General features: G+C 44.2%; 1 protein-coding gene across 7 annotated transcripts in view; it reads right to left on the reverse strand.

Annotated features, from left to right (window-relative positions):
* The window catches only part of FOXP1 (forkhead box P1), a 399,727-nt gene that overhangs the window by 189,699 nt on the left and 192,643 nt on the right, over positions 1-17,385 (reverse strand). The window contains exon 1 of one of the 7 annotated variants that reach the window (XM_054161334.1): positions 11,366-11,383. The exons of 4 other annotated variants lie outside the window; for them this stretch is intronic. The gene's annotated coding sequence lies outside the window, so the exon portion shown is untranslated. Of the gene's footprint in view, positions 1-5,171; positions 5,191-10,369; positions 10,458-11,365; positions 11,384-17,385 lie in introns of those variants that run through there. 2 more of the 7 variants (XM_054161326.1, XM_054161329.1) reach the window with 2 other exon arrangements.

Genomic DNA, 17,385 nt, shown 5'->3' on the forward strand with positions numbered 1-17,385 from the left:
ACCAAACTGCACTGGAATACACACAGCATCTCCCAGATGTCAGGTCAGGCCTCCACTCCATCTGCCTGGGGAAAGCACGTCCCTGCTGGTGTTTTCCCTTTGAAAAATTGCTGTTGTTTAGCACCTGAATGGGCGCTTCAGTTTGCTGTGCTCACACAGCCACATCTGAGATTTAACTGGTGGTATATAGAGAAAGAGCTATGTATCACAAAACAGTGAGTAAAAACCAGCAGCAAAAAGATCACCAGATAAACCCAGCACTGACACACTGCTCTCCTAGCAGCAATCAGCGGGCAGCTGAAAACTACTCACTTATTCTGTTAACAAATAACACTTTCAAAGCGAGTGTTTTCAGGACTGGCATCTCTACAGCGGGGCACATGGCCACTGGAGGTCTTTGCTTTTGCAGCTGAGCATCATAGGCAATTTTTGAGTATGGATGGCTCAGGTGAGGATGTTGACTGCAAGCAGTAAAACTCAGGTGAGTAGTCCTCTCTTTTTTGCAAGTTATACCTTACTAGAAGTTTGCAAGGAATAAGGGAGAAAAAAAAAAATCTTGTCTTGACCAAGAACATAGCCTATCAAACCCCACACCTCCTCTTGCCTTGCTGAAAAACAAAAGCAAGTTTTCTGCAAAAACCAAGTCTCCAGAGTTGACAGTCACAAAAATCCCTCAGTTCTTGGAGACAATTTCATTCTAAATAGCTTATTTCCGTAAGCAGAGCATGAAGCAATTTCACTCAACCTGACAAATAAGTAAGGCCAAGGAGGCTGCATTTAAAATTCAGAGATAACTAAATAGAAGAAAAAAATATATTTAGACATGATAGGGCTTGGAAACACATTCCCTTCCACTCTTACACTGAAGCTAAACAGCCATGATATGATCAAACAAGTTTTCACTTTTGCCTTGTAAATAAAATCAAAGGGCAACAGTCCTTTTTCTCTGACGTCTGTAGTTAATAAAGAAAGAATAAACATTACCTACTCTTACATGAGGAGGGAGGAGGAGTGAACATTTCTTAATCTCTTTCCAAAGAGGATTAATCTACAGCACATTTCTACCCCAAATGCTAACGGAACGAAATGTTTTTCCTGCAGTTTTCTGGAGGGGGTTTTCTAGTATATCAAAGCCTCTCGTGCGAGCAAAGCTCACCTGAGTGCATTACAAAGCCCATAGCCTTCAGGTGCGACTCCACGCCGAAACACAGCCGGAGCTTCGGCTGCATGGGGAGGGGAAGGAGAGCTTCTACCCTGCAGGTGAAAAACAAAACCTTGCAACATTTCTTAGGGCCCACGTATCTGAGGGATACCACATGCCTCACAACCATGCGTTAATTAGGGCTTACAACAGGTCTATAAAATAGATGAGCTGTTACTACTGGAGCTCATGGAGTGGCTGAAGCCCCCATTCATCGGAGAGTTTGACACGTGGTTGGGTGTGATGGCACCAAGTGTGCACCGAAGCAGTTACCCAAGTGACCTAGCTAACATAACTGCAAAAAGTCAAGCAGGAAGCTGGCATAAGGAGTCTGTGTCCCTTGCTGTGTCCCTGAGCTACTCACCCACCTGTGAGAAGAAAGAGGGTGAGGAAACTATTTTCTGTTTAAGTATCCCAAGTTTATAAACACCCCCTGAAATGCCTTATCAAAACAGGCAAGAGCCAATGCCTGCTGACGTGCCCATTCCTCCCAAGAACTCAGCCATGAGATTATTTTTTTAATTATTATTTTTGAGTGGAGCATTTACATCCCTGACTCTAAATAGGCTTTGGCATTTCAGCAAGGGGACTGAATGCATGACCTCACAGCCTTGAAAAGTGATGGCATCAGCCCAGCTGCCCTTGCACTTCCTCTGGAGAGGCTTCAGTTGCAAGGCATGTGGATCACGGGAAATAGGTTTAGAAGAGGTGGTTCCCTATAAGCAGAAAGGAAGAAGAAAAGATACAGCCAGGAACAAGAGAAATGTCCAGACAAGACCCATTGAAGGGAAGTGGGAATGAGCAGAGCCTGCAGAAGGGTTTATGTTGCCTTTGAAGAGCAATATTCACACTGTCAGGTAAAACCCAGAATATAACCCGTGGGAGGACAGAAGATGCTACCTTGAAGAATCTGACTATTACAGGATTAGCAGCTACAATCCCTCCCTCTGAGGACACCAAAAGCCAAAATCTGGCCTGAGGGTTTTAGGTGGTGAGTTTTGTCCAGGCGTGTCAGTAGGAACACTACAACATACAGAGGAGAATACCGTCCAAACCTGTATTATCTAAACAAGGGTGTCATTAAAATATTAAATACTTCTTTTAGGGGGAGGAAAAAAAATAATCCAGAAGAATATGATGCCAAAACACACACATTTCATTTGGGAGTAAAATGTGCCCCTCAAACGCTTCAATCCTACTGTACAATGTATTTATACCATGTTTAAAAAACATTTGTCAAGCATATAAAAAAACCCCAGAAGTTCACTGTCACACAGTTTAATTCCCTATATTCTGCCTACATGTATATATAGGGCCAGTTTGTCAGGGGGTGGAGGTGTGTAGCAAAGCACAATCTAGCGAGACATGACACCATAACGGTGAACAATAAAAGCAAGCGCAGCATATGTGCTGGACATTTGGTGAAAATAACCCAGCTACAGCTCCAACTCGGGCACATTTTCTTGTGTAGAAGTTGGGAATTCGGTTTCTGCTGTAATTCAGCACAGCCAACAGTCAGGTTGTTCTCAGCCCCTCTAATTACTACTTATTTGGGAATTCAGAGATTCTAGGAAATCCATCTTTACTTTCCAACTTTCTTTATCTGCAGAGAAGCTGAAATCTGGGGTTTTCTTCTCTTAGCATTAAGGCTTTTTCCCCTCTCTGGCTGCTAGGTTTCTCCCTGACTATAAGATCCGAAATGGTAGCAATAATTATATTTCCTATTTTATTACTCATAATTGCCCCTTTGATCAGAATCCTACACTGTTTAACCACATTTATATGGTCATCCTCCACATGGGTTCTAAATACAGAACGAGTCATTTTCCAAGGGAAAGCTACGGGAGCTGGGTTTCCCTTTACTGTGCACACATGGAATCCCATACATTTGGCACCAATTTAGCTTATTATCATTTTATTCTCCCTTTTTATATTTGTTTCATTGTAAAACTGCAAAAGACTGCTCACTCCTTTGTATTGGCTTCCTTCATGCAGCCTGTAGTGCATCCACCCAGGTTCAACCATAGCTTTCCAAAAGGAGACACCAATCAACAGAAGAAATATCCTGCAGCTGGAAGAAATGGACAGCAGGTATCTGAGCTTTGCTGAACATACACCACTCGCCTTAGTTTGGCATGATGCCTAGGAAACTTCTCATAGACAGACAGCCTTCCTGTTACTCCCAAAGTCCATAGCTGAATTCGGTTTGCAAAGAAACAGGCGAATCTCCCCAGCTGTGGCAGAGTGCCTTCAGGTAGGTCTTTGTAAAACAAGCATTTGTGCAAGGACAAGACTGCTTGTCCTATCTCTGACAGCTCTGGTGTTGGCATGCATTTGTTGAAGCCACATCAACAAACCCTCCTTGCTTGTGGCTGGCCTTTGCACGCTGTACCCCTGAAGCAGAAGAGCAGAGGGCCACCAGACACCGCCCTTCCCCCACGCAAAACAGAAGACCATTGCCCAGGACCATATGGTTCTTAATAATGGTAAAGCCCTGAAGAACTTCAGAGGACTCAAACAGAGCTGCTTTTGATTTAGGCCATGCACCTGAAAGCAGCATTTGTTTTAGTCAGCTTCCTCCAAGTGATGATCTCAGGAAACTACATAAGCAGCCCAGCTCAAGAATTTGCAGCTCTTTGGAAAAAAGAACATAGTTTTTGAAAGGCCATCCTTAGGGTAAGTGTTTAATTTGGAGGGGAAACCGAGACAAAGCCAAATTCAACAGGGTCAGAGCTGAAGACTCACACCGGAGGCAGGCACACATCACAGGATGAGCTGGTGACCACACAGCATGTGCACACCTACACTGCTGCTCCATGTACTCCCCAGGTGGTAGAGGAATAGCAGGAGCAAACGAAGGGGCTGAGCATGTGGTTCAACCCAAGTGCTTTTACTAATGGCTTTGCTTGAAGCATGTTTGTTCAATGAGATTTCATCACATCGCTTTGTCCACTCAGCCAGTTTACACAGGCATTCACATTCTCCAGTCACAGGAAAAACTGCTGCTGGAAAAGGAGGAGGATACATGCAGCCAGAAGAACTAAAGACTTACAGATTAGAGAAAGCCCAACAGCTACTTGACTTGTACCATTTTATTTGGTGTACAGTCAGGACCAGTAGCAACAGGCAGACTCACCCAGGCTTCCAAACATCACCCTTTCCAGGATGCTCTCTGGGTCAGCCAGCCACCTGCCACTGGGAACAGCTAGAAAGGTCTCATGCTGGAAAAGCAAGGTACTTCCAAGTGTTTCTCATCACAAATACCTGTCCACCACCTACAGCCATGAAAAGCAGTGCTTACAAATAGGAATGAACTGACAAGAATGGGAGCATGGAATCTTCACACTTCAAAGCTTGCAGTGAATTTGGTTCAGGCAAATGTGGAAGGGCAACAGTTTGGCACTCGGGTAATTTCAATGACAGACAACTGTTCTCTTTAGCTAGTGGTAAACACAATCACAAATCCCTTGAGCTTTTTCTCTGGATAACAATAAGAGACTCTACGCTGAAAAGCATTACGGAGATAGAGATCAGAGGTCTATTTTTGTTTCTACGTCTTGACGCCCATGACTTTGATGGGGTAAGTATATTAGCATATGATAAATTACTCTTTAATCTGTTCTATTTGTGATTCTAGAGGGAGGTTCAGTGGCTTTGCTCTCAACCATAAGTATTTCTGTAAAGAAATACTTGTTTTGCTGGAAAAGGGGAAGAACAAAGCTGTTTGTAAACAAAGCTCTAAAAGGAGAAATTATCTCTCATGAAGCTCAAAACTCCCCAAAATAACTTTCTGCAGAAAGCTGCCATTGCAAAAAAAACCCAAACTTCTCTGAACCCAGCAATCCTGCATAGGCAGAAATGCTCAAACAGGGCTGCACAGTACATCAGCTGAACTGGTATCACTTTTAATTTCCCACCTGATTGGGTTGAAAAGGTTCTTATGTTGCAAAGTGTGGAAGAAGCAGCTTACTGAAAATTGCCATCCAGGATCAGATTAAAGAGGGAGAATGATACAGGGTAAAATCATCTTCATAAATTAGTTTCTTTATCCAGAAAAAACTCCAGAGGTCCTGTGAAGGGAGGAAGGATACGTGTTTTGTTAGGACAAAGAGGGTAGGGAAAACTATGCCTGAAACCTCCTTTGTAAAGACCACTTTTATAACACAGCTTTGTTAAGGACAAGGTACTGAAATCACTTTGAGAGAAATATTTTTACTTCCCAAGAAGACTAACACTGAAGTTTCTACACAGAACATTATAATCACTGGTACGTCCACAAAATGTCAGAAAGCGCCAAAAGAGTTCTCTTACCACACCTCAGTCCATCCTACTTTCACCTGTCCGCTTGGGCCAGAAATCTCTCTGTGACCCAAGAGAGAGATGATCAGCATACTCATTTTTACAAAAGCTGAAGACACAACACTTCCTTGGCAGCCTGACATCCTAAAGCAACACACGCATTCTCTTTAGAAGAAAAAGAAAGAGCTGAACTGCAGGGACGCTGACAAAATAGATGAAGTCAAGAACTCCTTTTTTCATGAGCTTTGAAGGATGAAATTGTCCATCATTATACTAGAGTATTTCTGACCTTCTGGAGTTCCTGGGGAGAGCTTGGTCTGCATTGCCCAGTGTTGTGAGAAACACTTTTTCTCCCTGTGTCCTTGGGTGGAGTCAGCTCGCACCACGTTTCATCATCAACCTGAGTAGCTCGGGGCTCTAAGCACAAAGGGCAAGGGAACGGCTGTTGGGTATTGTCTCCTATGTGTGCTCATGTTTGAACCCCATGTCTGGGCTGACAACCTCAGAGAAGGAAAAAGGGAAGCCTTACCTTTTCTGGGCACATTTTGCTTCTGAGGTGGACCCCCAGCTCTGACATTGTACTCTGATGTAGTACAACCTGAAGAGCTGTCCGACATATGTCATTATCTGAACTCTGGTGTTACGGGTAAAAAGCAAGGGCTCTGTGAAAGCCAAGAACCAGAACACGGCCTGTGCTCGTACTTGTCTCCACAGATGCTCTTCTTTGCACTGGCCATGTTTAGAACAGGTACAAAAGAAGAAATTAAATCCTACATGCCAGCATAGTTGGTGCTCAGAGCAGTAGACTTGTTGTTGGGAACGATTATCATGATTTTTACCCAGAAAAGGGGGGTGGCAAATTCAGCAGAGCACTTAGATCACCATCGGGCAGCACTTCACTGCAGAACAACCACAGCCAGCACATGTGCACGGTCAAGCTACCATGGAATGGCTGCTGGAAAACAAAATGGCATGTGAGAAATGCTGCGCTGAGACCAAGTGTAGGCGGGAACCATAAAAACTGAAATCTTGTTAAATGCTGGACAGTTGGTAAACAGCAGACCCTCCCATTTGTTTGCAGCCTACCATAAAGGGGTGGAGGCAAGGGCCGATGCGTGCATGCTTTGGAGATCGGCAGTTTTTACACTATTCACCCAGGAAGTTATTAACTTGCATGTTTGTGGGCAACTGCACGAGCTATTTTTGGTCATGGGACCCTGTGTAAGGAAAGGATTGCAAGGTTTTAATAATGATCTTTAGTTAACTTGGTTACCCACACAACAATGGCTTTCTGAGAGGCCAACTGCTGCTAAAAACTGGAGATGGGCTTTACTTCCAGAGGTATTAAACTATGAAAATATCTAACCATAGTAGTAAGCAGCTATAAAAAGAGCCCTGTTTATTTCACATGATTTCTTTGTGTGCCACAGTGTTATGAGAATACTTTAGCTCAATGACAACATGGTAAATTGGAAAAGATTAACCATTTAAGACAGCATGCAGTTCATTTTTGCTTGGTGTTGGTGCCTTTAATTTTTTCAAAACCCCTTTAAAAAAAAACAACAAACCACAACACTAATACCAGATACAACAACACACAGCACCATATCTTTAAATTCAAAACTAACCTGGTATTAAGCTCAGTTCATGGAGGGGCCAGGAAAGGAGAAACTGGGGATTAAATAGAATGGAAAAAAACAATACTGCAGATTTCGACTCTGCGTCGCTTATACATCACGTAGGTAGATGTGGAGCTCTCACGCTCAATACAAGAAGTAATCTAGTCTCTCCCATCTCTGTTGAACTGTAGCCAGTAACTTTTCTGCAACAGTGGAGCACCACAGAATATCCTAGAGAGAAGGTCATGTCCTCTGTGTTGCACTATAGGCTATAATGATGAAGGCCTTAGAATCATAGAACCAAATGTTTAGGCTGGAAAAGACCTTAAGGTCATTGAGTCCAACCATTAACCTAACACTACAAAGTTCACTGCCAAACCATGTCCCTCAGCACCACGTCTACACATCTTTTAAATCACTCCAGGGATGGTGGTTTCACCACTTCCCTGGACAGCCTTTTCCAGGGGTTGACAATGTTTTTGGAAAGGAAATTTTCCCCTCATGTCCAACCTAACCCTCCCCTGGAACAACTTGAGGCCATTTCTTCTTATCCTATTGCTTATTACTTTGGAAAAGAGATCATTTCCCACCTTGACATAACCTCCTTTCAGACAGTTGTGGAGAGCAAGATCACCCCTGAGTCTCCTTTTCTCCAGGCTAAACAAGCCAGTTCCTTCAGCCACTTCTCACACAACTTGTGCTCAAGACCCTTCCACCAGCCTCGCTGCCCTGCTCTGGACAAGCTCCAGCACCTCAGTGTCCTTCTCATAGCAATGGGCACAAAACTGAACACAGTAGTCAAGGTGAGGCCTCACCAGTGCCCAGTAGAGGTGGACAATCACCTCTCTAGATCTGCTGGCCATGCTATTGCTGATCCAGGCCAGTATGCCTTAGAGAATCCCTTTCAGTATTAGGGTACACCACAAAAAAAGGGGGAAAATAAAGATTACATTTGTTTCCGGGAAGACCCACATTGCTCCATGGAGAGGACACTTCCACCCTTGTTAATCCCAGCTTCTTAAAGCAACACTCAGTAAGATAATGAATCCTTTAAATGTTACATCTTGTGTCTTGCATTATTGTGGTGCCGCAACTCTCCACATCAAACAGTCATCAGCACTATTACAAAGTGGGCTTATAAGAGACTGGCTGAAAAGGCGCTGTGTGAAAAGAAGTGGAAAATTAAAGCTGAAGCAGTCGAAGAAAGGGCTTAATTTACTGGCATGTACAGTATGCAAATGAGATTACTCTCAGCTTAACTGCATCATTTATGTCCATAATAACGGCATCATCATTACAGGGCTCAAATTAAATTACACCATAATTAGCATATCAAAGTGATTGGTTAAAGTTTAAAACAAATACCCAATTTTGTTAATGAACAGCTGTAATTGTCATGTACACTTCAATGAAAACTCCCTAAACAAATATATGTTTTAGAACAGAAAAAGATTTTGAAGCAGACAGGTCTGCAGCAGAAGTAAATTGCCTAAAAAAGAATGACACAGACTATTCTATTAATGTTAATATATGCTCATCATTTTCAGGTAATAAAACATTCTATCAAAACAAGCTTTCGCTTTGGATTTTTTGCCTCTCTGACTCTTCCACTGCACTGGCAAGTGTCAGAGAGGAGAGGTGCTGGCCATGCCCAGCCTGCTCCACACAGGGGACGTACTTGGCACTGTGGCCCCCATCCACCCATTCCCCCCACACATGGACAAAGCGAGAAGGGAGGAAAAAGCAGATTTCTCGCTAACTCTACCCTGTAGACCAAGGCTGGAGTAAGCTGATGACATGATAACACATTAGGCAGCCTACAATTCAATTTACTCTAATCTAATCATATCTACGCAGCAGTTTCAGAGGTGGAACTGCACCAGAGAAGTTTTTGCTGTTCTCGTCTCATTAAAATAAAGAGGGAGGTGGGACCAGCAGGTTTGTCACTGTCAGCCTGACAGCCAGCAACACATGTCCATAGATCCATCACTATGAATGTATACAGTAAATACACAGTTAAAACACTCTTCAGGCAGAATGAGCCCTAAGACAGGAGCAAGCCCACTTCTGTGGTACTTTGACAGTACAGGTGAGCTCTAGAAGGCTTGGGGTTGGTAGGAACCACGAAGGTGCCATGGCCACAGGAGCCCAGTGCCACTTTCCACACACAGAGTAAAATAATCCCCCTACATCCCTCAAAATGTTTACACTGATATATTTGATTATATGTTACTCAATATTATAGAAAGCGACATGGGGAAGTATATTTTGTGCTAAAACTGGGAATGCACTTTCAAATATACTTAACAAGGAAATTGAATGTCTTATTAAATCCGTATTATCAAAACACTGTTCAAAAATTTAAAGAAAGTAGCTTTTCATTTTATTCATCGAGGAATCCATTAAAGCCTAAGCTCTGAAGTAGTATGTAAATTATGTGCCTTTCAAGGTAGAGCTAGGGCAAATTCACTCCATCAACTAATGATGAACCTCATTATGTGCAGGGAGTATTCATAATGAGGAAACAAGCCACCCGCCATTCCATGTTCTAACATAAATCCCTGTAAAATGTGAATATCTCCACGTCTAATTAAAGGCTACTAATTCTTATCATCCCCTACATGGCCCAAAAAGCAAAAAAAACTAGAAATGTGTTTAAAAAGACATCCTTTGATTTTACAAAATGCATTTATTTGTGTTTACTGCTAATGTGTTGCAATGTGCCTTTTGCTTTTCTTCTTTTTTTTTTTTTTTGAAAGAAAAATCAATCCCTGTTTTAGAAGAGAGAAGTTGGGGGGAGGCACAAAAGTTTATTTACATTATCTGACACGGTCCTCCATTTCTAAAAAGAGTTTCTGATTAGCACAGGTCAGGCTGCATAACTCAGTGGAAAAATAAATAGAGGCAGAGAAAAGAAATCTCCAAGAATGAGGAAGAAATAATACTTTGAAAGAAAAAAAAAGAAGAAGAAAAGAGAAGGAAAGAACAGTTTAGTTATCCAGGTTTGCTCTGGAGCTAAGACTTCCTAAAAATAAATAATCCAGAGATCCCCTAACAACTGGCAAGGCAAGCAGCAGAGTCAAGCAGAAGGAGAGTCAATTAAGCAACACAACAGGTATTTAAAATATTTTCTGAATGATCCTTAATTCAAGAATAAACTGCTCCCCTTCCAAAATCCTGTAGGAATTGGGGACTGAAGACAATGCTGCGTGATAGAGGCTGGAAGGGAAGTGCTCTTCCCCAGACTTACCTAGATCTGGTATTTATACCCGCGAGCGCAGCGTCCGCTCCTACGATCAAAAATGTATTTCTGATTAAGTTACATAACACCCAGCGTATCTATCACCGCCAGTCCATTCGCTCTTGCACTGAATTATGGATTTGCTCTCTTGTTCCTCCCAGTATGAAAGTGGACAGGTTCGCCGACTCCCCTGAAGGGAAGACACGCCACTGTTTCTGGTTTTACTGCTCTGTATTAATATTTCCCTACGCTCTCTAAACAAACCGAGGAGCGCAGCAAAACCTAAGCGTGTTTCAGGCTGCAGGATGAGAAAAGCACCCACTGAAGCCGAATAACACATAGGCTTTAAAAAAAGAAAGAAGAAAAAAAAAAAAACAGATGACATAAAGGGATGGTTTAAGGAAAGCGATAACTCCTCACAGGGCACGGAAGCACTTGGCCAGGCGCAGAAAGGGCTGCGGTACCTCCAAGATTATGTCAACCCGAAAAGTTGCAATCCTCGGGTAAAAATTACCCCTCACGTTTCATCTCTACAACAGCTTATTTAGCATTCATAGAAATTCAGAGCTGCTAAGAGGGATATGCACGTGTAAACCCACAAACGCCAAAGACAAATAAAAATCACTATTTAGAAGAATAAAAGCAGAGCACACAGATTAAAGTATTTTAGCAACGCCAATTTTCTAGAAATAACAGGGCATTTTACGGGGGGGGGGGGGGGAAGACGGAGGGGGAGGGAAGGAGGGAGGGCGGAGAAGGGGGGAGGAGGGGGTTCCGGCTTCTTTAAGTTGCATAAAAATCGAACTACGCTCCATAAAGCTGCACCCCTGCACACCCGCTCCTTCCTCCAACTCCAGCATGGGCTTTGGTACTGGTTTGGGTTGGGTTGTTGGGGTTTTTTTCCTTCTTCCCCTTCTCCTTTTAGGTCAACCAGTCATGCACTGGGAAGACAACCCTCCAAAAATAACTTGTCCCTCCCCCGGAGCGCGGAGTTGAACAACCTACCTTTGTTCTGGCGCTGCAGATAACAACCGGCACCGCCGCGGGAGCCGCCGCCGCCGCTCAGCGGGGGCTGCCCGGGGGGCTCCGCGGGGCCGGCGGCACCTGGCACGGCGCGGAGCGGGCGCGGAGACGTCCCGCCGCGAGGCCCCCTTCGCGCTACCTCCACACCCCCACACCTCCCCCCTTTCCCTCCCCGCCGCTCCCCCGTCCCCACTCGCGGGATGATCCACGGGCAGAGCCGGGGACACGATCGCACCCAGCGCTTCCCCCCCCCCCCCCCCCCAATCCCCGCCGGGCACCGCGCAGGTTACATACGGGGAGGGGGGGGTGTGTGGGGGGGAGAGCCGGGTGCCGGGAAGGAAGAGTTCTGCAGGATTTATTTGACACTTATTTTCCGGGCAGCCCTTTTGTGGAGTTGCGCCGTTTGTTTCTTATTGTCTGAGCAGCAGTTGGAAGCGTCTCCCCGAGGGGGCCCCTCAGCCCGGCTCGGCCGCTTTGACAGGGAGGTAACCATATTAGGATGTGTATGGCAAAGTAAACAATAACAGAGTTGCGATGAAATGGAAATATTCCTCCCCCCCCCACCCCCCAGCTAATAGTATTAGTGTCAGTCCTGTTTTTAGCCTTTTCCCACTAGTTTTGTCTGCTGTCTTAAGCAAACCAGCTTACAAACATAAAAAATAAAATAATGTAAAAAAAAGAGGAGGGAATACAAAAGGGGGAGGGGGGAAAGGCAAGTGGTCCCAGCTTCCCAACTGCTCGCTGATGAAAATGTTGCGGGTCACAGTGGGAAAAGGAGGGGGAGTGCTTTTAATAGCCAAATAAAGACATGTCAGTTTAATCATTGAAAAACAATAAAATAATCCAATAGTGCCTACATGCATCTCCCAGACCCACGGCAGAACGAGGGGGTAACTGGGGATGGGAAAGGCAAGCATTAAAATTGCAATTTTGAAAGCAGGGGGCAAATTAGGAAAGTCCGGTGGCATTTGACAGAATTTGCAGCAAACTGGTGGGATGAGCTAAGTTGTGCAAACCCCTGCAAGTCTGCCGGCTTTAAAGCTTTGAAGTTGCTGGTTTTACAGGATAAAGCACTTGGAGCAAATTGTAAAATGCAGGTGTCAAGTTATTTGGTTTAATCAGAAACAGAGCTCAGAGCAGTCGCCATGCAAAGGCTTCCCCAAGAGCACGGCCAAGAAAGAAGTTCTGCAGTAGGGAAACACTTTTAAGTCAAATTATATTATTGTAATACCTGGATTCCACATCCTAAACAAATTACCAAGAACAACAAGTGTAGCATCTTCAAGGAACAGGACAGCTGCACTAGAGTGCTGCGTGCCCAGGCTCAGAACTAGCAGGGAACTGCAGCTACACCATAGAACAAGTTTGCACATCTTGGTGGCGGCAGATCGGGGCAGCTCTCCGTTACAACAGCCCAAGACAAGCTGTTGAACTGCTTGCACCACCACTCAGCATCCTCTGCCACTCGATAGCCAGCAAAATGGAACACTCCTCTGGCAAGGTCTGTTGAGAGAGATCACCTATGCTCTCTGCCTGTACCAGGCACCAGCGTGATAAGATACGCCTCGAGGAGAGGTTTAAGGTAGATAGGCAAACAAAGTTGCTATGAGATTAGGCTCTCAATTTAGAACAAAGACACTGTTACTCTGACAAATACAATGTGCACTTACCCAGCCAAATTCGCTCCTACTCGGCTAACTCACAGCACTCCCGAACATCAGCGTTGACATCTGATGGTACCTACAGGCATCTCCCTCTGCCTTTCCACACGGCACATGCCTGCGCCGTTAGCACACTTCACATTTTTCAACCATCTTGTTTAACCTAAACACCTCTGAAATGACACCACACACTACCCATCTGTGCCTCATGTGCAACAGCCCTCCCCTCCCCACCTCACCCCCCCCCCAAAAATAAAAACTTAACTGAACATGCCAATATCAGAATCAATAAATCACAGGACCAAGTCGCAGTTCAAAAGTTCAAAGACATGATGGCCAGTTCACTACGTCGTAGCACTCAACCAATAATAACTTGACTCCATCACTCCTCATAGTATAGACAATTTCATAGCATCATTTTCATTAGCCTGTCTCACTGAAAATTGCCAGCTATTTAGGTATACGCTAAAATAAATTAGCCATTTCATCGAGCACAGTGATTCTTATAAAATACATTAACACAATACTCAATTTTCCAGTTGGAGTAAATAAATAAATCAATAAATTCAATACAGAGTAATTTTTTTTTTCTTTTCTTATTGTGGAGCTTCATCTCTCAGCATAAAGTGTTTTTATTGGGTTTATTTGTTTCCATAAAAATTGAAATGGGCCACTGATCTTAGCAGTAAGATCTGGGGGGGGAAAACCCAACCCAGCCCTAGTTAATAGTCAGAAAGAACACTGTGCAGTTCAGCCAACTGGTAATATATAGTTTTTGGTCAAAAATCATTTTCATTACAGTTATTAACCAGCCACTCAATTCCAAAGGGTTCTTCTCTCCCCTCGTGACCCTTCCTGAAGAGGGACAGCATTCTGAAGCCTTATGAGAAGCCTCGTGGCTGGATGGGGAGGGGGCTCAGGTCTAGCCAAGCCCATCCTGATGGGCTGGGGGCAATCCCATGCTGCTTTGATTCTTCCACAGACAAACCAGGTGTGGAAAAGCTCCCAGCACTCACATTCATGTTTAAGCACTCAAAGAATATTATATCCAGCATGACTGAGAGTAGAAGCATTTGACATCAGAGACAAGATGTGAGGAGACGAGGACTGGGGAATATGGGAGAAGAGATCATGGAGACCCTAATAACTTGATTTTTGTAGAGGGCTGTTGTCACTGGCTCTTTAGATCTGTGCTGACCCATAAGGCATGGCCAGTAGGTTTTATGGCTCAGGGGATCACAGGTGATTTGATGATGACATCCTACAGCACAGCTTAGTGCACCCTTTGGGAACCTCCTATGTGGCTTACAGCAGCCCCTGCTCTATGGAGAAGCGCCTTCTCCTTGCAGAGAAGCAATCTCTGTGCCTTGGGTAAAACATACATTGCATCAAGGGCTGGGAAACAGGGTAATTCAGAATTTGGCCCAGCACAATGCTCACACACGGACAAGAACACTGACAATCTCAGTCTTCCCACTACCATCATACAGGCAACCCACCAACTCCTCCAAAACCCTCCCAATCCTGGTAATGAAGAACTTCTCAGCTAGTCCAACACACAAACCACAGGCTTTACCTGCTCTGTGATGAGGACAAGAAACAGGGAGAGAGAAAATACACCCCTTGAGACATGAATTGGTGCCGAATCCTGCTTTAGCAGTAGAAACCCCAAATGTATTAACTAACACATCCCATCTAAGCCCAAAATGGTTTAACCTAAATGCTTCAAAGAGTCCACATGTGAATAAACACAGTTTGTAAACTGCTCAGTGGTAACAGGAGGGTACTTTTTGTTCATATTCACTCTTTAACCTAACCAGTGGAAAAGTAAATATCAGGTCTCAATTTTAATGGCCGACTATAAATAAAAGCTTCTACACAAAATGCACAGTTTGCAAAGATAATGACTTTAACTATGATGTCACTAGTGACCTGCTGAACTACATGGCACATGTCAGACAGACGTCTGTTTCTTAAATTGCACCATAAATTAGTAGCCACCGAATCTGTTCTGTCAAGAAAACACAAAGCTTTCCTATTCAGATAAAAGTTTAATGACTGTTTCAGTGTAGGTGTGTGAGTTAAGATCACTATTGATGGGGGGATCGTCGGCAGGGTTGGCTGCTCTGCGCTGTAAATATTGCTTGCTGTCAAATGGAGCCTCCTTGGCCATGGCCACGCAGAGGCCACCAAGCTGCTGAGCCTCATTGTGTTCACATGAAAACATCTCCTGCACCAACACATGCAGCTGCAAGTTTCCACAGCAGCTTTTGCTAAGTGGATACAAAATTACCTCTCCTCGACCTCTGAAGATCAACCTTCTGACCTGACCATGCATGAAACCAGCAGAAGCAGGAGGCATTTCTTTCATACCTTAGAGATGTCATTGAAGGACTTCATGCTTGCCTGGGAGTCAGCAGCAAGGCACATTCCAAGGCAGTGCAAGAGAAGAGCTTATGCCTCATCTTCCCCTGACCACTGGGCAATATTACTTCACCCCAACAGGATCCAAGCCTGACACACATGGAAGCTTTCCTCTAACTTCACACTCATTGAAATGTTAGTATTTTGAGCTATGATACAAGCATACTTGTGTAGAGTCTCCTGGCACCACGCATATGTATGCATATATACAGTAATCCTACAGGTATGACACCAGCCAAAGTACCATGTCCCATCTTAATTGCCTTATTTTCAGTTCCTTAACAAATTTGCCAACTTTTAACCATTTGCACTGAACTCTTCCTTACTGAGCATTCTGTCATAGGCCAAAGTCTGGCAAAAAGCTTAATCCAAAACTCCCCAAATGCTCCTGAAAGCAGAGACAGAGACCATCACTGATCTAACGTGATGAGTAACCCTGATCCCCACTTCTTCAAGAAGCCACCAAGCTCCCACGTGTCTGAGGCACAGACATTGAGACAAGCAGGTAAAATACTTCAGTGGAAGGGAGGCAGGTGGGTGGCACCATTCCTCACCTACTGCCTTCCTCCTCCTGTTCTCTGACCCCCAGTCAGAAGGCAGGGGTAGAGGAAGCCACCTGATTTGAATAGAGAGGAGACATTGCCAGCTCAGGAAGCAGGAAAATGTGCAGACACGGACAACGAGGCCCAAGAGAAATGAACCACAACTGCCTGAGCACATTGTCTATCTTATGGTGGGGGCTGCACTCATTTTTTTTGTCTATTTACAGAGGAACTAGAGGGTTTAGTCCCATGTGAGACATTTTTGGAGACCTGTAGCTTGGCCAGCCTGAGATCAAGTTGGGCAGGTATGTCCAAAGCAAAATTCCCACCTTCTGTGTGACAACCTTCTCCTTTTTAGCTACAAAACATAGGAAATCTAAGGCTGCCTGGCCAGCTGGTGGTGAGCATCTTCTCACACAGCCAGGCAGCATCTACTTGTCTAATCCTTTTCTGCAGAAACAGCTGAGAGGTCTTAATGGAAAGTTGTGGACATAGAAACCTTAGCCCAACTGGGCTGACATTTAGTCATACTGGAAACAGGAGGGGTTGCTCACTCTGTTCTGGTTTTGTTTGAGTGGGTTTTTTGTTGGCTTTTTTTTTTAATAGAAACATCATCAGCCACTTTTTTTTTCTTGTGTAAGAAAATTACTTTTTGGGTTTTTTTAATGCTATTCTTCTGGTTTCCCATGAAACATCATCTTTGATTTCCCATATATTATCCTATGCACAGAATTGGTAAAAAGCTTTATGTAAAAAAACAACAACAAAAACAACCCCACAATAAACCAACCAACCAACCAACCCCCACCAAAACCCCACAACAACAAAATATCTCCAAACTGATCTGCAGTAATACCATGCACCAAGCCCCGTACAGGAGGGAGTAACTTACTGCCAAGGCTTTCACATCTAATGGGTCCATTCCCTTCAGCAGACAAAGGCATATTACCTTCTCCTCCTTACAGCCTCTCTATAAAACAAAACCCAAAAGCAACCCCCCCTGCCCCTGTTGCCTCGGCTGACCTCGCAGGCAGAATGGTCCCTTCCGATTCGGCGTGTCCCACCCGTGGTGCTGCCAGGCCCTACGGAGGCTCTGCTCCAACGCTCACAAAGATTTCTCACTGGGTAGAGCTCCGAAAGAGCTTGAGCTTATGATAAGCAACGGCATACTTAACAGTTACATATTACTGTTCATGATAATGCAATATTTCATTTGGGTGATTTAGAAGTCCCTCTTGACCAACTTACAGTAAGACACCAAACGCTTCATCAATCACAACCATTTTTATTCACAATCCAGTGCAAAAACTACAGGGAGAGTTGAATTTTCAGCAATTCATTGGGGAGGGTATTGCTACTAGCACTGAAAATCCTC

The sequence above is a fragment of the Dryobates pubescens genome, chromosome 1 (assembly GCF_014839835.1).
Source record: "Dryobates pubescens isolate bDryPub1 chromosome 1, bDryPub1.pri, whole genome shotgun sequence".
Lineage (NCBI taxonomy): Eukaryota > Metazoa > Chordata > Aves > Piciformes > Picidae > Dryobates > Dryobates pubescens.